Source organism: Meleagris gallopavo, chromosome 3 (genome assembly GCF_905368555.1).
Source record: "Meleagris gallopavo chromosome 3, MGAL_WU_HG_1.1, whole genome shotgun sequence".
In the NCBI taxonomy this organism is placed as follows: Eukaryota; Metazoa; Chordata; class Aves; order Galliformes; family Phasianidae; genus Meleagris; species Meleagris gallopavo.
In genome coordinates, this window is record NC_139406.1 from 64,832,276 (window position 1) to 64,858,916 (window position 26,641).

General features: G+C 36.6%; 1 protein-coding gene and 1 long non-coding RNA gene across 8 annotated transcripts in view; one reads left to right on the forward strand and one right to left on the reverse strand.

The window, feature by feature from the left end:
- ZFHX4 (zinc finger homeobox 4) overlaps positions 1-26,641 on the forward strand; it is a 151,926-nt gene that overhangs the window by 47,568 nt on the left and 77,717 nt on the right. The window lies entirely within an intron of this gene.
- Positions 7,642-18,076, reverse strand: LOC146544753 (uncharacterized). 2 transcript variants are annotated; one of them, XR_014882572.1, is made up of 4 exons: positions 17,944-18,076; positions 17,183-17,337; positions 16,306-16,406; positions 14,583-14,703 (listed from the first exon to the last, which is right to left on the reverse strand). It is a non-coding gene; the product is annotated as an uncharacterized LOC146544753 (long non-coding RNA). The 2 variants fall into 2 exon arrangements; XR_014882571.1 differs by lacking the exons at positions 14,583-14,703; positions 16,306-16,406 and adding an exon at positions 7,642-12,331.

Here is a 26,641-nt window from a genome sequence, read left to right on the forward strand (position 1 = left end):
ATGCTTGAGGCTGGGGTATCTCCAACATGCAGATGATTTTCATCTGTACAACTGTTATCAGATTTGGATGGTGAAATCAGTTGTTTAACTGAGTTTGTTGCAAGGCTTTTGGATATACCAGCCATGTTGCAAACTGAGTTCGTGCTAGTAGGATTCAACACTTAGTGGAAATGGCAAAGGTATCATTCTGTAGCTATCCTACAGTCCATAAACCCTGCTGGCTTCTGTGTTTGGCTACTAAATTAACACTAAGAATAATAAGCATGCCTTTGTCATTTATATCTGGCAGAGTGGTAATGGGATAGATGTTGCTTTTCCTTCACAGAATCACAGAATGGCTTGGGTTGGAAGGGACCTCACAGATCATCAGGTTTCAACCCCAAATCAGCCTCTCTCAATTTCTTTTTTTTATAGAAATATCTTACAAAAATCATTCTTGGTCCTGCTGCTGCATCTCAACCTACAGTCGTTTTCAATATTTGATATATTTAAACTTTTGAGCTCCATTGCTTAGTTTTGGTTTGACACATGGTATATTTCTGTTCCCTGATTGATTGTGAATGTCCCATTAAAAATTGGCTCTTTCATGAGCACTCAGTTTACACATTCAGAATGTGCTTTCCTCAGAAATTCTGCAGTGTACATTTACACATAGCTGTTTCAGAAACAATTCCTTGCTTAGATCAGCAAATTTAGTTTGCAGAAATTCATGGAAAACAAACAGCTAAGAGATGGGATATAGAAGGAACTAATCCAAAAATTCAAAATTAGAAAATTCAATGCTTTTCAGTTCTCCTTCCGGGTCTTTCATTCTAAGCACAGAATTCGGTGACCTTCAGTTTGCTATCTTCAAATGTGATGAAAAATGAGAGGTACACCTCCACACTTCTGGGAGACTTCATCTGTTAGAAATAAAGCTATCTGTCCATTAGCTGGTGTTTCTGACAGTGAGCATTTTGCAGCTACCATCCCTGATCTACCCCATCTCACACAGCTTGATTCTTGTTACAGTTTGATTCTGTTTCAACCTGTAAGTGAGTGGGACCTAGATTCTCTCTGAAAACATCTCACTTCATTCATGTAATTCAGATCAGCTAGTAGAGCACTGGGCTTAGTCTCAAAGGTACTGGAAGGTTGTATTTTTGGAGAGCACTCTGCAAATACAGAATCTGGTTTCTCACTTCTTGATCAAAATTTGAAATTTTTGATCAGTCTAGCATACTGAAAAACCCACTCGTCTCTCAGATTCCTGCAGGGTAAAGGGTGAAAAGGGTAGGCAAAAAGAAATTTTGATGGCTTGGATATCAGTGCTATTTATTAACGTGCTTTTCCTTGGCAAAGGAAAAAAAAAAAAAAAAAAAAAAAAGGTGGCTTTTGTGTGTGGGAAAAGAATCTTATTAAGTCTAAATAAATAGACTGTAGGAACCATGGTAATACTTTACACTTCTGTGAAGTCTTTATTCTAGGGTTTTCAAAATGTTTTAACAATGTTAATGGAATTCACTGCTCCTACATTCTGTGTTAGCCTAAGTGCATATAGGGCCATCTTCATGTACATATTGGCAGACTACAAGGACACTCCTGGTTAACTGTGTGCAGCAGCATTGCACTGCAAGTATTTTCATGGCAGGTGAAAAAAAAAAAACAAAAAACCTGTATTCAAGTGAAACTGCGTAGGGAATTGCCTGTAGGTAGGCAAAACATAATTACAAGTTGAAATTTGGCCAAGACATTTGTCTTAACACTCTTCCTCGTTTGAAAAAATGCGCCACGTACATAATAACTTTATTAAGTACAAGCAGTTATGAAATCTGTTCTTTGTTTCACCCAAAAGAAAACATTTCCTAATAGGACGGTGCTGTTAAACACCGAACTAAGGCAGTGACTCATAACTAATTTAGACAGAGAGCTCTGTCAATGAATTACCAAAACTCTTTTTTGTAGTGCTGGTGTTTTCCTTGGAGATCTCCCCTCCAAGTACTGCCCCTGCTTTAGCCTGTGAGATCTGAAGGGATCACAGCACAAGGTGGTATGGCTTAGGGCTGTATATAAAATGATGAAGGAGAGAGTGAAACTCAGCCATGTGCTCTCTTTACTCAACATTGTGCTGGAGAGTACTGTGGTGTTCAGCGAAACTCGGAGCTACTCCTTTTTCTGCAGTAAATAATCAGCCTGTGAAATTCCCTGCTGTGGTGGTGGGGGGTTATCCGGATAAACAGTTTATCAGGATTTTTAAGAAGGATAAGGGGATGAACATTAATGATGTTTCTGATTATGCGGACTAAAACAAAAAGATACAAGAGCGTTTGGTTCTTTATTATTATGATTAAACTTAGGATATAAACAGACTCTCTTCCAGGGTCAGGCAAGGATCTCTTGTCAGACTGCACAAAAATTTTGGTTCTCCAAAGGCTTTTCTGTGAATCTGATATTAGCTACTTGCATAGCCAGCATGTTGGAAGAGCTGGGCCAAGAGTATGATTCATAGTGCTTCTCCTGTGTTTCAATCTCTGTCTCTCAGAGAGAACTCAGAGTTTCAAATACAAATATGACGCCTTTCTAATGGCAATTTAAAATCTTGTTAAGGCAAGATACTGCTCCAGCAGTAAGTGACCAAATCTGCATGTCTGAGTTATTTTTGTTTTTCTTTGTCAAATTATTACTCACCATGGGAGAAGAGTGACTGCATCATAATTACTGTTTTATTTATTTAATTTGGAAGTACAAACAATAGACAGAAAGGTTCATTTGTCAACTCATTAATTTGCTTCCACTCAAAAATGGAGACAAGCTTCCCTTCAGATGAGCATTTGCAGTCCTGTAGACTTGCATTTTCATATTTGATAGCAGTTCACCAGCATTGTGTCATAGACAATTTGAAATCCTAGGTGCAGCATGTAAAGGTAGAGACTTTGAATATGTTTTTTAAAATTTTGATGGCCATTGGAAATATTTCATAGATTACACTAAGAACAGTTACAGCACAGTATTTCTGAATGTTTTTAGGAAGCACAACAACTTAGCTCCACTTCTTGAAAGAGGATGGGGCATCTACTGCCCAGCTTCTGTGAAATCTCCTTTCAGTAGTCCGCATAGGACCATAGATATAGCTTGACTCAGGTTATTATTTTTCATTCCAATTTTGTTGGCATCACAATAGCATGTTAACTCTCTGTGGTAACAGTTATTAAGTGCTTGGTGCACAATGCTCCAAGCAAGGTTTAAGAAGACAAACTCCTGTGTGCTGTGAACATTATTATCAGAATAAACAATTCAGACCTCCCAAGGCTGTGTCCAGATGACTTTCTGGGTCTTGCCATGGCTGCTGTCCATCACTGGCCACTGTGTGGAACAAGGTTTGGAAGGGAGTGGGAAAAATAGAGAGAGGTTTGTCAGTCACAGGGATTTGACCTGATCTGCTGGGAGATGGCAGGCACCTGGATTCTGCATTTGGGAAACTACTGGTTTTTCCTAGTGCAGACAGGGTCTGGGAAAGCAGAAGATTTGAACCGTAATAGAGGGATCAATCTTCTTTAAGTGCAAGCATGTTGCTGAGCTTTATTTTTTATTTTTCCCCATATTTTCCCTTTCCTTATAAATTATATGCAAAAAGCAATGTACTGAAGAAACTGCAGAATTTAGGATATTAATTGGCCTTGAAGATGGTCTGTAAGAAGGAAAACTATTGCTTAACCCAGAAGAACAGGAAAGCTTCTCCCAGTAGAAGGGAAGAAATTACGTTGATGGTTTGAGTGAAGAACTCAAAGAGAAAATTGTGATATAATTTTGCCTAGTAGCTGGGCTGTAATGTTAAGCACTACAGAGCAAAAAAATGTTAGCCCCAAGAAAACTGCAGACACAGAAAGGTAAAAACAAGTGGGGCCAGGTAAAGGGTTTCAAATAAGGGCTCCTTCAAATACAGTCCCAATAGCAAGAGAAACAGGACTACTGCAAAGTTAAGATCAGAATGGAACAGTTATAGTCATGCTGTTCAGTGACTGAACTAACACTTAACTGATTTCATATCTTTCTCACATATTTCTGCAAAGAATTGCAATCAATAATGCTGGCATTGTAAGCTAATTGTATTAACAGTATAATATAAGCTGTACTGTAATGTACGTTTTTAACATATCCTTGCATAGAAATCAGGTTTTCCTTTGTTATTTCTAGTCTTAGTCAGAGGTGTGTAGAAGGGGGAGGGGAATAAGGATTATTTTTAATCCTCGAGTCAGACATGGTATGTGAGTGGACATCGGCATGCAAACCAACTAAATCTATTATTCTGAAGCAATATACAGTAGCACCTAAGAATGGACAAGGAAAAATAACACTGACCTAAAACAGGGATGATTTTAAGCCATCTTTCCTTATCCAGCTTTATGGAGTTCTAATGGTAGATGTTGATTTGTCTTTGCATCGTCCTGTATAGATGGCTCATTAAATAATTTAATTAGAAGCTCGATGTCCATTCTCTTAGTTACTTATTTTTGTATTAGGAGTCATCACAAAAACTTAAATTGAAAATAAACATCAAAATAACATTAAAAATGTAATGTAAATAAAGCATTTATATCACATCACAAAAGTTCAGATCCAAAGGTCCTCAAAACAAACATGAGTCTTTTTTATTCTCTTTTTCACAGTTGTCCTTTGAATCAAGGATTCAAACCTGAAATAACACAGTGGCATTTGCAGTCAGTCTCAGAAAGAAATGAAAGATTCTCTGGATACTGACACAGTCTTAGCGCTTTTTGCTGTAGCAGCGGTACTTTTAGGTTTAGCTTGAAGGATTTTTGTAGTTCAGACAAAGAGGAAGCTTTTGTCTCTAGGGCTCACACTTTAGCCTCTTCAACAGAAAGGGTTCAATTTCAGAAATATTTTTAAGCTTTTTAATAATAAGTGATGAGCCAGACTTTTAGAAAATATGGCTGCGGTAGCCAGTAGGTAGTAATATAAGGAAATAACAAATCTCTCCTCATCCACTTCTTTTGTGTCATAAGCAGTACTAAATGGAATTTCATTTTAAGTGCATGCTCAGGTCAAATTCTCCTTACCCTTAGTGGCTGTGTAAGAGTCAGTCTTCCAGCTGTTACACAATATCATGGACCCCAAAAACTCAGCAGGAAAAGCTCAGCTAACATGAGAAATATGCTAATAAGAAACTGATTTTCCTTTTCCTTTTCCTTTTCCTTTTCCTTTTCCTTTTCCTTTTCCTTTTCCTTTTCCTTTTCCTTTTCCTTTTCCTTTTCCTTTTCCTTTTCCTTTCCCCTTTTCCTTCCCCTGTTCTCCTCTTATTTCTTTTTAAAGCAGATGCCAGATGACATATCCAAATGATCACTTAAAAAATGCTTGGCAAAAGTTTATTCACGGATGTCATTACTACAAGTCCTCATGTGTGCCCCTTTGAAATAAGTGGACACTTGTTAGAGACTAGGGAGAGAATATTTACTTGAGAAAAATTATTAATAAAACATAACAAGACCTGTTTCTATTAGTTTTGGTCCATGAATACTTTTTTAGGGCTTAGGGATATTTAGTCATACAAGGTCTCCAGCCTGGAGCAGGCATGTGCTTTATTAGTAGTAGTAGTAGTAGTAGTAGTAGTAAACACCAGTCTTAAATGTTTTGAATATATTTATAAAACATACTTCTCCTCTTCATAATATTGAAAGCATCTGCTAGGGATTTTCTGTTAAAATGTTGTGGACATGCAAGTCTGGAGTAGGTCTATCTGCCATTTTGAATGACAATTAAGCTGACAGTGCACTCTGTACCAGTGAGACTGGAAAACAAACAAAACAGGCAGATGGTTCATTTAGTTTAGTAATTGTAATTTGTTGTTCATTAAAACTAATTCCCACACAGACATTCTCTATGCAGATGGAGTATATGGACAATTTTATTTCACCAACCTGTTCTAATAGTTATTTTTGTTAGTGTAATTTGCACTGACATTTGATAGGCAGTTGATTAGAGCAGTAGGATTTTGTCAAAATTAAAATTAATTGTAATTTTTCCTTCTTTCATTAGTCTGCTTTTGTAACTATCATGACCAAGCAGCAGGGGTTTTGATCTGAAATATCACAGCAGCATTTGTTATGGTGGTTTTTTTTTTTTTTTTTTTTTTTTTTTTTTTTTTTGAGATTGGACTTTTTATTTAATGGGCTGTATTTGGAAGAGTTTTTTTAATTTATTTATGTAATGTAAAGAAGACAAAAACTGTTTTAGGATGATTCTAAAATATGCTTTGAATGGATGAGTATAGAGTGTTTAAAAAAACAAACAAACAAAACAAACTCAACTAATTGTGCTTGAGATGTTTTTCAGTCTTCTAAGTATTCTTAAATACAGTGATACTATTGTAGCTGCATACTTCTGATAAATAGAAAGACACTTTCTGGCTGCCTATAAAAATGTCCTTACAGGAATAAGAAACATATTGTCCCATGGGTTTTATAGAGGGATCTTTTTCCCCCTCTTTAGATTATAAAATTATGTATGGTAAATAAACTTCAAACGAAGGAAACTAGTGCCATCTTGACAATTATAATTATGAATCTGCTCAGTTTGATAATCATGATAAAGTTATTCTCTCTTAGATGGCTTAATTTAGAAAGAAATTCTTCAAAAAATAAATATTAAAACATCTTGATAAAAATGTAGACAGGCAGTTCTGAAGGCAAGTCTCTAGGGCTATGTACAGCTTAGATATTTTTCTCTCACTGCATGGTGTAGCATTTCTATCAACCTGCAATATTAGAAATGTAGATAAAATGCTAGATGCAACTATAAGAGCTTCAGGTTGCTTTTTTTTTTTAACGTCTTTGTGGTTTTGGTGACTTTGTGAGAATATTGGTAAAGCAACAGAGCAGACAATTGAAAGTTCTCATCCTATTCCAGTCAGTGACAGCTCCTTCAACAATTTGACAAACAATGTGACCTATGAAAAAACCTAATAATTTATTGTGTAACGACCTGTTGGGCAGCATGAAGTAAAATTTTAGCATAGGTAATTTTTTTCTTCTAGAGACTAGTGATGTTTTAAGTTACATTTTTGTTTCTTCCAAAGCACAGTATCCACTGGGGTGTATTTCCCCATAGAGTTGTGAATGTGTAAGTCAGAGCATGCTTGACCTACTAATTTTCAGTTATACTTTTTTTTTCTCTTAGAATCTAAATTTTTTTTAGAATTATCTATATCTAGGAATTGGGCTGGAAACAGAAAATAAATTTTTCTGGTTTATAACTTGACTCTTGTTTCTGCAAAATATGAACAAGACAGTGTTTATTGTAGTCGGAAAAATAGTTGGCATGATTGTGCGTAAGTGAAGAATCTCTGGATTGTCTCAAAGTGTTAGCTGCCCATTTGCAGACAAGCAAGCTTTTAGTGAGCAATTTAGGTCAATGGATAGAGGGGAGAAGATGTGTTTAGGCGACAGATTTTAAATCACCATAATATAAATATGCTTCCCTTTTCATCCGGAATTTGCTTTCTTTCAAGGTAATTTAGTGGAGCAGACATGCACTTATGCCTGTCTTTGTAATTTTAGGGATTAGGATAGTGAGGATTAAATGCTGACCCTTAATCTTCAATATCAACTTTAAGAGCGAAATATAATATGCAAATGGAATACATTCATTTTGTGTTTATATATTTTAATCTCTGTAATTTAGTTTTAAGAAGATGGAAACTCATCTTTGCCTTATTTATTTTGAATCCCAAAGCAAGATGCCATTAAAATCTTTATCCCTGTATCTTAGAGGATAAATGTTTATCCTTTAGGGATTAAAATATAATTTTTTTAAAAAATGAGTTTAACCTAACACTCTTACATCAATCTAAGAGCTATGTGTGTCTGATTTAAAAGTATCCTTGAGTGTCGCGTCAAACATTGATAGTGGGGAAAAAATCATCCTGTGTTTATTTTCTAAAATCAGTGAGTGGAATTTGCATTAACAGAAATCAATTGTACTATAGCACAGATCAATTTGGTCAGTTCATTGTAAGCTTTTCCTAAAAGTTCTGGATGTATTCAAAGTATAGTCCTTGAAATCTGAGAGTATTCATAAAGATTAAATATTCTTTAGTTATAAACAAGAAGGATATCTCAACTAGCACAAACGAATTATGGAGTACAGAGGAATATGATCAGAAAAATCTGCAATATGAAAATTTGTCAAATAAAATGGGTATGTAAAATATTTTTTCCTTTAGCAATGAATACTAGCACAATTGAATTACGTGACCCAATTAGATTTATACTGGATGTTCACATATATATGAATCGTTTTTGTAAGTGCATATTTTTTGATATCGCTATTCCTGAAACACTTTTAGAGCAGGCCATCTTATTGATTTTTTTAATATCTGCATTCCACTTCTCTCTAGTTTTGCTGATAAAGACTGAGAGGGGATTTTATTTATAAATATCTTAGGTGTGGAAACAAAGGGACATGGCCAACCTCTTTTCAGTGGTCTGTGGGGAGAGGACAAGGGGAAATGGCCATAAACTGGGGCATGGGAAATTCTGCACCAAAATGCAAAAGGACTTCTTCACAGTAAGGGTGATGAAGCACTGGAACGGGCTGCCCAGGGACATTGCGGACTCGCCTTCTCTGGAGCTATTCAAGACTTGCTTGGACACCTAACCTGCTGTAGGGAGCCTGCTTTGGCATGGGGGTTGGATTTGATGATCTCTAGAGATCCCTTCCAACCCTTACAATTCTGTGATTCTGTGATTTCAACCAGCATGATGGTTTGGAGGTTTCCAAATAATGTCACAGGAAATTTGAGATTTCTTCACTCTGAGGGCTTAGAATGTCTTGGTATGAGCTACATGTTAAAGTCTGTATCATTACATGATAAATGAATAATGGTAATGCTCCTTGTTCCAGTCCAGTAAGTTATCATCCAAGGACCAAGGACCATATTCTGCCATATTCTAACCAGAGCCTTACAAAAAATACTTTCTTCTTTGACAAATCTTGCAAGCATTTTGATGTTCTTTGGAGAATAATGTGCTACCCAAACCAAATACAGCTGTCAGGACAGGGATCAGCAGGAATGTTGTGAGAGAACAACAACCGCTTAAACAGAGCATAAATAAATAAAAACATCACCTACCAACTTTGCTTTTATTTTCATGGACTGGGAAGTTGAACTGGATCGTTGAACATGGTACATTAGGAATCTCCTTTATCACTGCATTGTTACTTACAGATGAATTCTCAAAAGAAATATTGAAGAAGCAAATGAATTTGTTCATATTTCTATCTCTGTTTTGGGGATGCTCTCTGGTTCTAAGGTAGCTCAGATGAAAAGAAAAAAAATTTGGCCTACTATCGTAAGGATAAAAGTTTGCTGATATCTCTGGTCCTCTCATAGACCTCAAAGAAGTGAGAAGCTGCTTTGTGTACTTATAATTCCTCAACACTTCTTTAAATGCCAGAAACTATCTGGATTTTACTGTAAGTTTTGTGTTTTATTAATTTCCCCAATTGTATTGAATGGGAAAGAACACATCACACAGTAAAAATGCAGTCACACCTTCATTACTGCTCAGTAGAGACCTACCAAGCGTCAAGAGACCTGCTGAGCTGATGCACACCTGAAAGTTTGTGAAAGCAGAGTACACTTTTTTTAAGACAACATTGAATATGAATAAATCATCTTGATTATGTTAGATCTGCTAGTATAGACTTAAAAACACAGCACAACTAATAGTGGACACTCAGTTCTTCCATCAAGGATTATATTATACTTTTTAAAAGTTTGTCTGTTCTAATGAATTAAACATGATATTACACACACTGTTTTATAGATGACATTTCTGGGGGTGGATTTTTCTTGATGTTTTCTTCTAATTTTGTGTTACATTAGGCTTGAGATGTCAGCAAGGATGTCCTCCTATGCAGAAAGAGAGTCTATTTTAACTTTGTGTTGGTGTTGATTGCTCAACGTGTTTTTGTGATGCTTCAGTCAAATCTTTCATCTGAATGTCAGGGATATTGTTTATATATTGCAATGGTGTTAAAGTGATATATTCTAAGATAAATAAGTGAGCTGTCTAACGTATGGATAAATGAGTACCTGGAGTTACATTTGTGGCTAAATGTACCTAACAGACCAACAGCAGTTTTCTTCTCAGTGGTAATATCTTATGGAATAATTGGTAACACATTAGAAGACTGAAATCTTGTATGATATCCAAAGCAAAGACTACTGACAGTGCAAGTATGTTTTTTTTTTTCCTTTTATTTTTTGAATTTCTGACCTGAAAATACCATGTTTTTTTGTTGTTGTTGTTGTTGTTTTTTGTTGTTGTTGTTTTTTAAGGAGTGAAAAAACTCATATCCTTATCATAAAATTTTTTAAGCCTGAATGATTGGAACTAAAAAAAAAAATACAGTACAATTTTGTAAATTTTGTTAATAATGAAGTAAATTCCCATAGACCTGCAGATTTCTCAACTCACTTTCCGTGGGAGTATGGCAGAGGAAATGAGTGGCACCTAACTTTAAGTTAGGTTGGCTAGCCTTTGGTCAGGGGACCTCTCTTGATACCAGTTATCATGAGCCCAATGTTATAAATCTTAGCTGGAACCAGCTATTGGACACAGATAGGAGGATGAGACAGAAACTGAGACAGTATGTAGATTTCAATAATTTAGTTAACAGCTTTGATGAGAATATATTAGCTAACGTATTTTTAATGGAACATACTGAAACAATGTAAATATTCGTAATAGAATCTAGCCAATGTAAAATCTAAGCTTTCTCTGAAAGTTTAACTCAACCTAGCTGAGTTAAAAGGTTTTAAGTTGTGCTGGAAAACATACCCTGATGTGTTAGAAATCCTCATCTAGAGAAATTCTTAAAGATTCACATAGATAGGAACTAGTAGCAGCTGCAGTGTCAAGAGCATAAGTGCTATCTACGAGAAAATTTGCTAAATAAGTGGGCAGCTGCTTTCAGTGCTAGCTGCCATTTTTCAGTGGTCTTCACAAGTGGCCATAAGTAGAAAACATTACTGTAGCCCTTGAGGGAAGTGCACAAGAGATGCTCATTTGAGGGCATTAGGGCTGATTGTACAGTAGGTGCCTAAGGCGCGAGTGAGGTTCAGAGGAACAGCCCGGGCAACGGAGCCAGGGCTCTGCATCAAAACCTGCTGTTGTCAGGCAGCTGCGCTTGCTGGCTTAGACTTCTTCATATTGTCACTGGGATCCTTAAAGGAGCAAGCCTCCCAAAGGCAGCTTGGATAGGCAAAAAGGCTTTGTCCTTGTCTTTTTTTTTTTTTTTTTTTTTTTTTTTTTTGTTCCGATGGAACAGAATTAACAGCAGTGAGAAATGCTATAGGGAAACACAGTTATGCTGAGAAGCTCTCATGCTTGTTCCTCTCTTCTGGATGCCCACAGATGTGCTTCGTTCCCAGATATCCATACATAACAAGCATAAAAACCCAAGAGCAAGTACACTCATTCAGCCCTGGAAAGCATCTGTGCATTTCTTAGAGTGCTCTGGTGAGCCAGTTGTCCTACCTTGAGTCCTAAAGCCAACCCTGAGCATTTACCCAACCCCTAATTTTTTTAGGCAATGGGAGACCTGTATGATTCACTAGCCTTGTTAGAGTAGTTAGAGAACTTTACAACAAAATGTCCAAAGTCACTGTGACATAACATATGGGGAAAGGGAGGAACAACAGAACACACTGGCCTAATAATTTCTTCTAATCCCTCAGAGTTACTAGTTGTTGGAATAGTCTTCATGGCACTAACCACCAAAGTGTTTGAAATATTTGTTGGGAAGTAATAGATCCTTGCAGAGTTCACTTCCAGCACTCAAAAATCTGTCCACTTAGAAACAAGCATTATAACCTCTGGGACTGGTCTTGCTGTAAAATCAATATCTGAAGGTAATCACTTTATATCTGATGCATGAGCCAGGGTGATTTTACTGGCTGCCTGTTGTTAATATGGACCACTGCCTAATTGTCATTCCAGAAGAAGATCCAGATGTCCCTTATTCTCTCCCTCCAGCCCAGTGTGGTTTCATTACCCGAAAAAAATTCCTAAAAGGTGATGTCATTTACTGTTAGAAGCCGAACAGGAGAAAGGCCATCCCTCCTTGCACCTTCAGTTTCATGAGCAGATTTTAAAATTAACACTTCTCCTCAGCACATGTGATTTCACCTACCGGTCCACAGGCAATCCAATTTGAATATCCATGACTTTGCCCTTAAAATCCTCCAAGCTTATGCCTTTTGCTGTAAGCTGTTCCTGTGCCTTCACGTGTTGTAGCAGCGGTGTAGGATTTCTTTTCAGCGTATTTGCTAGGGAGAGGAACAAATGTGACATTTGACTCCCAACTTCAGCAGTGGTATGCCACAGGTAGTGCTCAAATGCCAGCAGAAAAGGTACAAGTGGGAGAGGTGAAATTTGTAAACTCAATAGAAGACTGAGTTTAAATTATTAGCAACTGAGTTGAAGCATTTTTTTTCTTTTTCTTTTTAAGATGTTATTTCTGTTCTTCACATGGAAATATTCTGGTAATAATCATGAGTCTAAATTCCCCACAAATATGAGATCTTCAAGTGTTTGAAGTCTACGCATGTTTGCTGTAAAACACTCCATAAGTGTAACGTAGCACTTTGTATTGTTTTTCAGAAATGTTACTGCCTACATGACAATTGCTGTTTATTTGTTTTGAGTTGTTTTCTTATGAAGCATGCAGAAGTGCGGCCAACTTGGATAGTGTAGCTTTTAATCCCAGAAGCTGCCCCTGTGTAAACTGAGTTTGCGTTTGTTCCTCTTATTTAACTGGCTGCTGAGATTAAGGCTTTTCAGGCTTTCATTTGCTGGAGATACCTGGAACTCTAATAAACCTTTCTATCACTTCTGTTAGAGAGAATTTCTCCAAGAAAATATTTTCTCCCCTTGCAGTACCATCACCTGTACTCCTCCTCTGCTGTTCTCAAAGCAAGACTGTTCAAGTAGCAGTGAGGAAAACCTTGTTTTTGCAAGGATTATATTTTTTTCCTGAGGTTTTTTTTTTCTTCTTATTTTTGGCCAGCTAAGGAATACAGGTTGCATACTGTTTCTGTTAAAAAAGCCTTTATATTAATTTTAAAAGTTGTAGGACAAAAGGCTTCTCTTAAAGGTAAGGGAAATGTGCTTAATACATACTCCTGAGCTTACTGTATATTTAAAGTAGATATATACCTTGCTGCTATGAATCTTTGACTAAGTGCCAAATGTTGCATTGCCAAAAGGTATAGCATTTCATTTATTTCTTTAGGCTCAATAGCGGTTACTGGTAACATGTGTTTGTAGGGTGTCAGTTCTGATGGAATTTTTTTGCTTGGCCTGTTTCCAAGTAATGTTGGTATGTGTTTAAAACGCTTTAAAAATAAATCAGACTTTTGTGTTTCTGCAATAGAAATTCCAGGCAGAGTGATAAAGTGGGATTCACTTGCCATCATGATCGTTTTTGCTCTATTTTGTTTAAGGGGAAGTACTCCGTTCTTTTTGTTTTGCTTTTCAGTAGGCAAAAAAAATACACTAACTATAGATAAGTACTCAGGACAAATGTCTAATACTTTAAAGAAACTTGTAAATAAGAAATGTATAGTTATTTTCTCTGTGTTAGAAAAATGCTTTTAATGTTGCTTTCTCACACAATTTTTTCTCTACCAGATCTGATAATTATGATGAAGCCTTTACAGATTAACTTTTGTGGCTCTGCAAGTTTTCTCTGTTCCCTTTTTGAGACAAAAGACCTAGCAGAGATCACTCCTTTTCACACAGAGACCTTGTGTTGATTGCTTTGCAAATGTAGGATCTCTTACAGGAGATACACACTGTATCTCCATTTGGGTGTCCAACATTTTTGTTTGCCTGGGCTGCACTGAGTGAAGAGGACTTACCTTGGGCTGCATACATGTAGGTCTCTCCAAAAGTAATGCCTCCTATTTATTTCCATGGAAAACACAACAGAGTACAATAACACTGATTGAGCAAATTATCAACAACAAAACACTATTTTTAGCTATGCATTTTTGCCAGCAATGAACAAGAGCCTGCATGCTGTGCTTGTGAAAATCTGAACCAGCAGAGGGGATCTACTCTCGGTCAGCACCACTGAAACGCACCACTTAAGCACACAACCCACCACATCACTGTGCCAACATCCACTGTTTGGTCTCTACAGACATTCAGTAAGTATTGATGAATGTCAATGAGTGCAGTTTTTTTCCTCATAGAGGAATTCAATTCCACACTTTTGCATCGTATGCACTTCCATGTCAGATGCCGTTTTGCCAGACTGTCCCTTTGCTGCCATCTGTCACACGATGACAAAATGTAACAGAATGCTGGTGGGAAGATTCAGTCTCTACTGTTGTATGACCAGCATCCGCCTCTGATTTTGTAGGCCGATATTATAACACAGGAGGCATTACTTTTGGAGCAGCCCTCCTAAAATACATAATATAGTTTATTTATATAAAGCAACAAAACTTATTTTAATTTTAGTGACTTTTATTAAAACGTATAAAAAAGAGAGCAACAAAAACATAAAACTAATGGGATATGTGACCTTGTTTTGTGAAACTAATGCATCGTTATCTGATTCGATGGCAATGGCTGCAGTTATTTGTGAGTTCTGTGCTTCATCCTTGAAAACGGTTGCTCACAAATTTATGTACTGCCAAAAAACAATGACACAAATAAGACATGACAGTGATGGGAGGGATATTTCTCTCTGGTAAGAGAAGTCTTATAAAAGTTCGGTAAAGAAACATGATCAAATTTTTAATTACAACTCTATACATTCCATTGAAAATGGAGTTGCAAATAAACCAAAAATTGAATATTCTTTTGGCAATTTTGAAACCTATTCTCAAATTCCTTTATCAAAATGGAAAGCATGGCTGCGTATTTTTTTTGCTTCTCGCTGGACTGTGTTTAGGCAATGTATTAAACTCCATAAACTTATTTGCCATGACTTGAACTGGCACTGCACTGCGCCCCATGACCTGGTTTCTGCCCAGATGGGGTTAAGAGCGTGCTGATTTTTCATTGGTGCTGAGAGGTTGTTGGGCCAGAGCTGTCACCATGGTGGCACTGGGAGCAGGAACCACACTGTGAGTTATGCTGGGCCACATGTGGCCTATGGGCTGTGATTTGGACATGCTTGGTATGTGCAGTAGCTAAAGGACATTTAAAAGCACCATTCCCCCTAATTCTGTAAGGACTCTCAAGTAAAGGGAATAAGGCTGTGAAAAATTCAAGTTTGTGGGTCCTCAGGATGTTGTAGCCAGTGAGAACCCCCTGTAAGTGGAATTCAGATGCCTGCCGGGAGCAGAGTTTCTGCAGCAGTACTGCAAGCCTCTGATCTCTGCATGCTTTCCCCAGGTGACAAACTTCCCCTTCGCTTTGTGGGCATCTGCTACCCTGGGCTCTTTCTCCTGTGGATGAATATAAATCTCGCAGCTGGGTAAGGCGGCCAGCTTAAGTTTGCCAGCACTTTGTACCAGCTGTTCAAAAGAGGCTGCTTAACGCGGGTGCCCTGGATCATGTACCTTACACCTTGCTTGCAGAGGTGCTGAGCACCTGCAGGTACTCATCTGCTTTGTTCAGTCTTTGTGAAAACTGGGCCTGGGCTGTCTCAAGCTGAGCCTCTAAAGCTGAAATCCAACCCTCACTGCCCTCTCTCCCTGTTCCTCTCCCCCCCAAAAAATAGCGACTGTTTTTTTGAAAATAACAGGGACAAACATGAGGTATTGATAAGCCTGATCAAATTTTGTGTCAGTTATTTTGAAAGCAGACAGTTTGACATATAATAGAGTTTGGCCTGGCAGGTAACTTCTTGCCTTTCTTCAAGTGAAGATATTTTATTTTTTGAGGATAGATTTATTGTTGATTATTATGTGCGTTGGTGGCTTTTTAATTTTTTTTCCAAAGGACATTAGAATTTAGAATAGCTTTACAGTTTTACAGTGTATAATCCATAAACTATTTATAAATTGTAATGATTTTGAAAAATAAGTATTCAATATTTAGCATTTACTTTGTATACACAGTAGCAAATACTACTACATTTGCTTCCAAGTTTCATGGTATATCTGGAACCTTGATAATAACAGTTCGTATTTTCTTACCAAACTGATAATGTGTTATTAATTCAGATTAAAAAAAAGAGGTAGCTCGACCAGATTCTTCTGTTTTGTCCCAGGTTTGAAATTTTATGAGAACCAGACTACACATTCCTCTGCTGTTAGACAGTATTATTTTCAGAGATGCTAACCTGTTAGTGATTAGCCCAGACTGGTGTCTTGAATGCTTGTGGTATCAGAAAGCTCTTCCCTGAGGACTTCTCTGGTCCAAAGAGAATTTCCACATTTGAGCCTGAAAAAGATGGTCTGAACAAGGGTGTATTCCCAACTAGGGGTCAAATCCCATGAGTCCATGGGAATTTTGCCTGAGTTAAGACTGCAGGATTTGACCCTTCAGGATTTATTTGTTTCTTGTACAGATGTTTAAGTCATTTAAAATTTTTGTGGTTAAGTGTTCAAAGAATTAGCTGCCTAACAGACATTTTGCTTCTAACCCCAGCTAATTCACTGCCTCTGCTTATTGGTGCCTTTGTACTTAGCTCATCCTATATGGCAAATTAAGGAAAATTCAAGCCTCCAGTGAAATGATTATCACTGAAAGTAAACTATAAAATATCACAGACTCCATGTGGCCAAAAGGTCATTTTAGATTTATTTGTAGAAATAGCTATCACCTTTACAATATTACTATTAGTAGTGCTAGTAGGCAATTCATTTTCTATAATTGTATGTTTCTCTGTGTAGGATTCTGCCCAACAATCCTGATCATTACTTCTGTATGTTCTATTGCTTTTACCATTAATGTATATTTTTATGAGTGCATAAAAATGGGCCCAGGGAGGTGGTTGAGTGTGGGATGCTTCAAGCAGGCAGAACTTACATTGTCCCCAAAATAAAAAAGTTTGTATAGAGAGACATTATTAAAAAAAGAGGAAAGGTAACAAGTCCAACAGTAAATTTTGTTTAATAGTAAAGAATGTGGCTGCTGATTTGGAAGGGAAGAAGAGAGAAAGAGAATGAAGTGAAAATCTGCTGACTGATAGAGTTTAATTTCTTTTTCTCACTCACCTGTTGTCCTGAAGATGGAAAAGATTCATTTCTGACGTCTCTTTTTTTCCCTCCCCTAGGAAATGTTGATATTTGCTGTGGCATCCATAAAACTTTTCACCACCCTGCTGTATGCATTTCATAACTGGTCATAGGAAATGTCTTTCATAATTTTTCTGCAGTCACAATACAGGAGAGGACACAACACTAGTAATGCCATTTGCTTCTGCTAAGGACAAAAGTAGACAGAAGCTGCATTTCTAAATTGGGCACTGTGTAGTTTTACTTATTGATTTACAGTACTTATTATCAGAGTAGAACATTGTAATGAACATAGCTGAAGACTGAACATTTGTTGAAACATGTCTAAGGTATTTCTACACATTGCTTGAGGGATGAATTAATTTATATGATGTTTTACTTTTTAAATAAAACAATTTATTATAGAAATCAAAATGTCAAATCTAAAAACTCTTATCTGTGAACTCTCATAAATTATTTCCTTGAAGCTTTCTTGGAGCAAGACTCCTCACATGTTCCTCCCTCAAGCCTAAATTACACAAACAATGTGTACAAGTTATTGTAAGTGTAATGGTAATTAACCATTAAAAACAAAACAAAACAAAACAAAAAAAACCCTTTGCCGTTTTGATTTTAGTTGATTTTCCCCTTAGGTAAAAGCGTCTCTGCTCTGGATTTTTAGATTTTCATCACTTCAAGTTTTTCAGTCTTTTTTTTTTTTTTGCCCTTTTGTCCTTCATTTTTTTTAAGTGGCCACTTACCTGTATATGTCATTAGACAAGTGTCTCACAGGTGTTATTAGCCTCCTGTGTTCTCACAAGTTTTTGGCAGCAGCAGAATGGTGATTTCTGTTTGCATGCTGGTGAGGTTATGGTGATGAGCCGTTAAATAAAATGATCTGTCCCCAGGCCAACCAGTTGATTTGTTGCCAAACAGTAATCCGGTACAATTAAGTATCAAAGATTGAAGTACGCCATTATTGCGAAAGATCTGACTGCAGCCACCTGGAAAAGCAGAGAGCTGAAGAGGGGAAGAGTGATCAGGACATTTATTTTCACGGGAGTATACTCATTTCATTGGGTTTGTTTGAACATATGGGATATGGATATCCATAAATTTAAAATTAGCATTTAAATTTTCAATTTCAGCTTTAATTTCCTTCCCAAGCCAGGGGTTGACACAAGGAAGAGGTGAAAGTAGCAACAAACTGTCTCAATTTCCAAGGCTATTTTTGCTGTTCCTGACTAATTCTTATATTAGAGCTCACGATTTTATGGTTCTATTTCAGTTTTTGTCCCCCCAAAAAAGCTCTTTGGCAGTTGCTGCTGTATTTCTGCACAGACCTATGTGGTTCACTGGTGACAACAAAGACAAAAATTTATCAAATTATTTAGCAAATATTTTTTTTTTACAGTGTAACTTAGAGCAGAGAATGCTAATTCTTTGGTCCACTACTGTCTCAATTTTGTTTCCATAACTTCACAATAATAGTTTTTAATTTGTCCAAAGCACACTGAATTCTGATGGGTGGAATTTTACTAGGGTATGACTTTTCTAGCCATAACAACAGTAGCACAGCAAAACAAACCATATCTAACGTAAAGTCTTTTTAAAGTACTGTAAATAGAGGAAATGGTCAAACATGTTAGGTATTTGAATATTTTGCAGCTACCCACAGCTAATCAGACAGAAAATCATAGCTAATGTACACAAAGGAGTGTTTCAGATCTTATTCATGTATAACAGCTGAAGAAAACCCAGCCTTTTGTTACTAACATACACTCTGATCTAGATTAACTTTGTAGGTTAAAGTGTGAAAGGGAAGAGCAACTTTGGCCTATTTCTTTCCTATAGGAACTTAATGATAGAAGCCCATAAAATCAGAACAGTCTCCACATTTATAACATCTGAGGAAAGAGAGTAACAATAATAAATGAGCATTAACACAGTCTTCTGAAGACAAAGATGGTATACAGGTTTTATTGTTGGAGAAACTGAGTTATAAGATTACCAAATTATTTGTTATCTTTTAGAGCTCAACTGCAGATGAAAATAGCGTTCAGGTTTTCCCAATCCCATTTTCCAGCTATAGGTCCTCTTTCTAAATAATAATATATTATAATTCTGAGAAGGATAAGGGATTTTGGAGAGGGATAAGGAGAAATCTTTCTAGTTTCAGCAGGGGCTGCTTAAAGATCTATGGATGCCAAATCTCTCCCTCAGTAAAAATGAATGAAGGAAACAACCAGGAAAATTGAAAGTCTTTTAGAACTTGGAAAAGTTAAAAGAAATGCAAAAGCACAATGAGTTAATACTAGCCAAAGGAGCCAGGGGAAATAAGAATAGCTTTTCAAATATATTGGAGAAAAAAAAAAAAAAGAAATAATGAAGTGAAAAAGCAAGCTCAGTAATAAATGAAGAGGGTGACAAAATGAAGGCTACTTCTGAAATGGCCAATGCAATGAGCTACTTTCAAAATCAGTCTTTGACAAGAAAAATAAAGGAGTAAAGACATAATAGACCAAGTAATTAAGACCTTTTCAAAATAGTTGTTGCTAGAAAAGTGTAAGGCAATACTTAGAAAAGATGGAATAAATGCAAATCAGCAGGTCTGGATGATAAGCATAGTATGGTCTTAAGAGACATAGATAATGAATTTACATAATCACTAGTAATTATTTTTGAAAAGTAATTGAGGAATTATCATAGGATTGTGAAAAAGAAAATCTAGTACCAATCTTCAATAAAAGAAAAGTAATTCTGGTAATTACCATAAGGCTGCCTGTTGTTATTTATAATGTCTTGGATGTGATAGTTTCTTGTGGCTTCAGTATCATTCTCTCAAAGCAATTTAACTTACTACTTGGTATGACTTAGTCAAACTAGTTGATCTGAAAGGAAAGTGGCACAAAGCACAAGAACAGTAGGAATATTTATTTGTGTGTATTTGTGTCTGTGGTTCATTTTCTATATGTACATATCTTCATGACAGTATAAAGATTTGTGATCATCTTGAAGTAATGACAGTGATTAAGAAATAAGATAACAAATATTATTGTTCCTACGCTAAAGGTTTTACCTTGTACTTTCTTTTGTCTCCACTTGCTAAGTCCAAAGGCATTTTCAGGAGGCCAGAAATATACCCAGGCAGATGCAACTTCCCCTGTTGCCTGCCCCCTCTGATTGCCCCTTTTGGAGACAAGTTAGATGACTCTTTGACCAGGATTTGTTCCTGAACCACACACATGCTCACAGTATGGAAAGAAAAGCAAGCTTGTGGGCCAAATAGCAGTAATGTCTTCTGGGATTGTTGTCCTATAGGTTTCTTGAGTGGATAGTCTGATGGGACTCTCTTTTACTCTTCCTGACACCTGATCCCAGAAGGGTGTACCCAGCGACTTTTAAGAGAAGAAAGGGAATAAAGAGAGATCATGCCATCTAGTGGAATCCCTCCACTTTTTCCACCTCTTCTCTGAGAAACATGGAGGACATAATGGGTTCTAAAGGTCCAAGCGAACAGAGAAAAAACACAGTACTACAGAGTGGAATAAATTAATTTAAATACACAAAATCAGGCAAAAATACTCAAAAAATGTAGTTTAGTTTAATTAAGAAGGAAAGAGCCTAGATCTTCATTTGTATGTAGAGATTGATATTTTACAAAAGTTTTTGTGGAGCTGAGGAACTGAAATGAACTGAAGTATTCCAGTATTGCCATGTGAATTTCCCAGTTGGTACAAATCAAACTGAATTCTGGGAATGAAGTAATTTGCTCAGAAGTGTTCTGCAGATGTCAGTGAAAGACCCAATTTGTTGACCATGTGACTAAGTAAGAGGATGTAAACAGATCGTTCATTAAATCAACAGGTTATACTAAAACTGGGAGGTGCTACCAACACCAGTGAGGACAGAGAGAGAAGATATGAAAAGAAGTGAGGACAGGTTAGAAATATGGACAGGAAATCACAAAATGGGATTCAACCTGGCAAATGGAATCTGATACATCTGCTGAAATAATAATGTGAAATGCAGATACTGAGCAGGAGAAAGATGCTTGGAAGGAATTGGTGTTGAAAAAAATCCTAGAGGTGGTAGTGGGCAGCACACTACATATGAGTTTGCAATATGATACAACCAGCTTGTGCCCTTCTTCAACAGTTCTGCTCTTGCTTGTGTCATAACATAAACCAGAAATCGAATATACCCCTTCCATTGTATACAATGAGACCACATGTAAAATACCGCACACAGCTTTAGGTATGTCAAAAAGCAATAATAGGTGTGAATAGGTGTATTAATTGCAAGCTCTCACACTGAAATGTGAGTGGACAATGAGTTTTGAAGCATATAATAGGAAGTTATGCTGCACAGATGGGTGAATACTGGTATCTTTTTCAGCTTTAATTTTCATGGTTCTGTACAAGGGAAGTAAAATGAGCAGTAGTTATTGTTTAAGCAAGTATCTTTGCACATTAAACATGCTAATTTCAGATTTTTTCTGGATCAGATATTTTGTTAGCCATGACATCTTGACACCAAACTAATTGTAGCAGACTGCCCCGAGCCCAAGTGGTTCAGTTCACTGCAAGGTGATCTGCAATAAAATGTGTTAGATTTACTTCCTGAGATAGTAGCTTTAGAAGAATACCCAGAAAATAAGACCATTTTGAGGCATCCTTATCCTTGCCTGTATATTTAGGTGTTTGGATATTGGCAGTTTGAGTATTTTTCAACCATCCAGTCAAAAGTCAAATTTCATGTGTGCATACACATAAACACACTGATATATGCCTCACTCTCATGTAGTTAACTAGTGAAATTTTATAATTTACTCTGTAGTTCGAATAGGTGGTTTACGTTTTTACTCAAGTCTGCTCTTCTGGAAGAGGGCTGCCCCTGGCAGAAGCAGAAATACAGAGAATACCATTCTTACAACAGTGTCTCCTGAAGAAAGATGAAACAGTTGCTAATAGCCCTTCAATAAGTAGAGCTGTTGCTCCAGGCGTGTGTGGGTACTGCAGACTTTTTGATTTGTATCCAGCTGTTTTTATCTGCTTTTAGTGTTTCTAGAAAGCCAACTGGCTCCTATTTGCCTGAGCCTTTTTGCCAGTTCCCTGTTTCTTGCATCCAAAAGTATGTTTATGACCTAGAGGTCATACAAAGAGTCAGGTGAGATCCTGGGCTGCCAAATAAGTATATCTGCCTTACCCACATCCTTCACAGAACTGGAATTATTTAGATGTTATCTGCTATAGTTTTTTTCATGTCACACCAACCACTGCAAATCTAAGCATGTGTATTGACATATTAATAAGACAACAATATAGAGAAATATGTAGTTTAGTCTTCTACTATAGAAGCTTACAAAGGTTTTTAGTTACTCATGTAAGTGAAAATTCATTTTTATTAAAATGAAAGGATCTACTGCTCTCTTTTTTACTTTATAAAAACACCTTAATTTCAGCAGGGAAAAGTACTTGCTTGTTGACCTTCTGTGAAGTTATCAGAACAGTTGTCTGCTCTCTCTAACACCAACCATATTTGCTACTAAATGAGCCTGGCTTGAAGTCTTATAACATGTTGCTTGATAAAGAGCATACATGGTATTTCATCATCAAATGAATATTGCATTTAGGAGGTTCTACTAGTATAATGGCACTTTACCATGTTGACTTTTTTTCTCACCTAATTAGGTATATTAGCAGTGCACTTATTAAGACAGAAAGAGAATCTTCAGGTCAAGTAGTGTGATTATATGTTTATGTATACCAAGATAAAATCATGCAAAGGATGAAAATCCCAAAGGAATAAATTGTAATTTCCAATAAATATTTTCTTTTTTTTCTTTTTTCCTTTTTTCCTCTTTTTTTTCTTCTTTTTTTTTTTTTTTTTCCCCAACTAGAAGTTGCAATGAGCATTTGGAAAAGGTTTGCAAACTCTTTATTTTTATCATAGTACTTGTGCTACATTTGTGTTGATCAGTTTAAAGAGCTTCGGTCCCACCTCCTGTGTTGAATATGCATCTTAATGCCTTGTTAAATCAGCTTATTAAACCAGTTCTTGATTTATTGTGTTCGTGTAAAAGTTTCTGATGTTTGAAAATTATAGGCTGGTGTGCACATGCAGCATATAGTATCAGAATTGGACTGCTAAAGTTTCCTGTTTCTCATTGCGGCTAAAAAGAGCTACAATTGCACTTTTTTTTTTTTTTTTTTTTTTTTTTTTTTTTTTTTTTGATAGCATGGACTATCATAGGGCTTTTTGACACTACTGTCATGGTAGAAATCTTCTTGTTAGTGCATTTATTTCTCTGTGTAGTTATTTATGCAGAGGGATGGATTTTAAAGATATAGTTCAACTACAGAAGAAAAATAGTAAAAGCACTCTGAAGTTCTGAAAATTTGTCCATACAGATACCATAACTCATGCTGCTTGCCAACTGCAGCCTGACAAATGTAAGGGTGGGAGGAGTTGTCCCTGAGGCTTGGGTTTTCCAGTCTCCCACTTCAGGGGCATACAGGTATACACTGTCCACATGAGTGACAAGGTGATTGTATGTGGTAAGTAAGAATTCAGGGGTATGGTGACCACTCTGCATCTCCGTATAGATCCATCCTTTAGACATAAATAGCTTGCCTAGGTTTCTTTGGGGGTTAGTGATGATCTTAACCAAGATGAAAAAATTGAAAATAGTAAGAAGGATTGTTGCAGTTCTGGGATGGCTTGGCAACCGATGCCAAAATAAAAGTGTAACAAATAAAATGTCATAAATAAATAGCTACTTTGCAAGACGTTGCAGTATAGTTTTGTAATGTCTTTATTGTCCTGTTTTTTCAATATTTTATCGAGTAAGAGGCTGCTGTCATTTCTATGAAATTCTTATTTTTCATGCTAGCTTTAGGAAACTGAGGCAAAGGACAGATGTCATACATAGCAGCCAAGTAGTTTCTCTAAAAGCAGGTATCTATCTTGCTTCTAGCATTTCATGCAAGGTACAGTAAATGGGTGAGAAATTAAGTAAATACCCAAGGGAGGATCAAAATAATTTATACTACTCCACAGACATTTCAAGTCTTGCAGTCTCTGAGCAACCGCTTGCTGAGCTGAGTAGCTCAAAATGGTAAAGCATACTCCATAAATCAGAAACTCAAGTCAGAGTTTCTGAAAAAACATTATTTTGCCAATGTTTTTATTAAAAACAGTACAAAATATGTAGTTTAACATAGGTCTTTTGCAGGCTTCAAGGAATGTGAGGATTTTAATAAAACAAGCTTCATTTAAATGAACAGGCAGTGTATTTAGAAAGATACAGAGTTATCAAGCTTTCTAATAATGGTAATGATATTTATGCAAAATATTTTGCATAAAACCAAGAATTTACTGGGTACCTGAAAATATAGTGACTATCAAGCTGTGACGTATTTATTTTAGAGGAATTGTACATGCACATGATGTTAGTGATATCAGAGAATGAACACTCTTGGCAATCAAAATCTTGTCTATGTATATCGTATGGATATACAACATATTTCTGTATAGCATTATATTTCAAACGGAGTTTCTAGACCATTATCTCCAGCAAAGAGTGAGACCATATCTCAATCCCTGATGAAGTACCAAATTAGTGCCAGTTAAGGTGTTGGCTTTTTTATGATGTGAATATCTCTGTAAAAAAAAAAAAGAAAAAAAAAGTCTACAAATTAGTCTTTAGGCCAGTGAATAATTATTACAGGGTAACAATTTTAGTTAATTATTCTGGACGTTTTTCATTTTGGGGGTAAAGGACACCAAGTGGTAAAGTTTCTATTATCAAATGTAGACACCATGGACTGTGATTTGAACACCAAATTATTTACAGGTATTTATCTGACTGATAGAAAACATGAACTTTCCCCTCACAACTGCCAGACAGCAAGGAAATTATGCTTATTCTGCTTAGTTTTATGCAATGTGGCTCTTGTGACTCTTAATGACTGGCAATCCAGCTGCAAGCATATAAAAGGATGGGTATGAAATGATAAAATCAGGAATGTAATTCAGGTGCCATTTAGGATAGAAAATCCAGAATTTTAAAATGCTTTGTGGTTCTAACAGTAATGCTGCCTTCATTACTACTGTACCTCAAATCAGTAGAGAGAAAAGCTTCTGAAATTAAGATTGCCCATAGGATTTGTAAATCAGATTGATGGAAGTAATTGGTAAACTGCTTAATCAAGCCTTGCTTGGAGGTGAATAAGGACTGCAGGATAGAAAACGCAGGCTGTATAAGTAACCCAACAAGTCAGTAGAGTTCTTTTTTTCTGAAAGAAACAAAGATAGCAGTAATTAATGACCCTGACTCTGTGCCAAAAAAGCTTTCTTCTGACAACTCCAACTTAATTAAAACTTAAGACATTTCAATGGCCTCAGAAAGCCCCTGATGGGGTGAACTCTTGCAAACTCGTGAGAAAATTTTGTAAATTAAAGGAAAAGATGTGTGTTGCCACTGGTGCCATGACTCTAATCCCTGGCAGTCAAAGAATCTATTTAGCCAAAGCCTTTTCTTTTAACTGGCTCACACCTGCAGGCTTACTGGCACTTCCTCTGTACCAGAGAAGGCAGTTTTTGTGTTTTACGGAAGATCAGATAATAGGAGTCTTGCTGTTACTTTTGTTTTTGTGCATTGTTCATTAGGCTGTGAGTGTTGCAGGCACACTTGATATGCTTGGCTAGCTTGGGGAGAGCATTGGCTGAATGCTTTAGGTGGTGCAACATTAGTGAGGATGGGCTGGCAAAAAAAAAAGTAAGTTTAATACAAAAGTACTTCAAATTAAAATCACAGATGATGAAGCAAGCTGAAAGGCATAGCCTGCTGTTCTTCACACATCCAGGTTGCAAGGAACAGTATTCTGCACTGGACAGTGCTAGATTTAGACAAAAGGAAATTGGGCTTTCAGATTCTCCTGGCTCCTTTTCATGAATGTGATTTTTATTCATTATGAACCAACTGCTGTAAGAATCTTCCCTAGGTACATGGCATGGAAAGGAAAGCTCTGTTTACATTGCAAGGAAGCAGGCAATTTTGTGAGTTGACCTGCCTACTTTACTAATAAACATAGAATTAAATTTTAGAACTAGCTTCAGTTGCATACTAATTGCTGTAAATGATTACTTGTTTTACATAAGAAAAAAGGAATTCAATTTTATTTCTTCTTTTAGAAAGTGCTTTTGTGTACTGTATCATGAAAATGCCAGTTTTGTCCTCCTCCTTTCAGTGGCATTAGGCAAATGCCTGTATCAGAGGTAGTGGAGAAGGTAACATTCTGGATGGCCTTTGCCTTTTTGGATGTTACCAGGGAATGTGCTGTCTGATTGGCACTGAAAAGCCTTGCTCCTGTCAAGACTTACTTACATGTATTTTTCAGGTGTAGGAAAGGATATAGAGCTCAAGGTACTCATGAATCTCTTCCTTTGAACTTT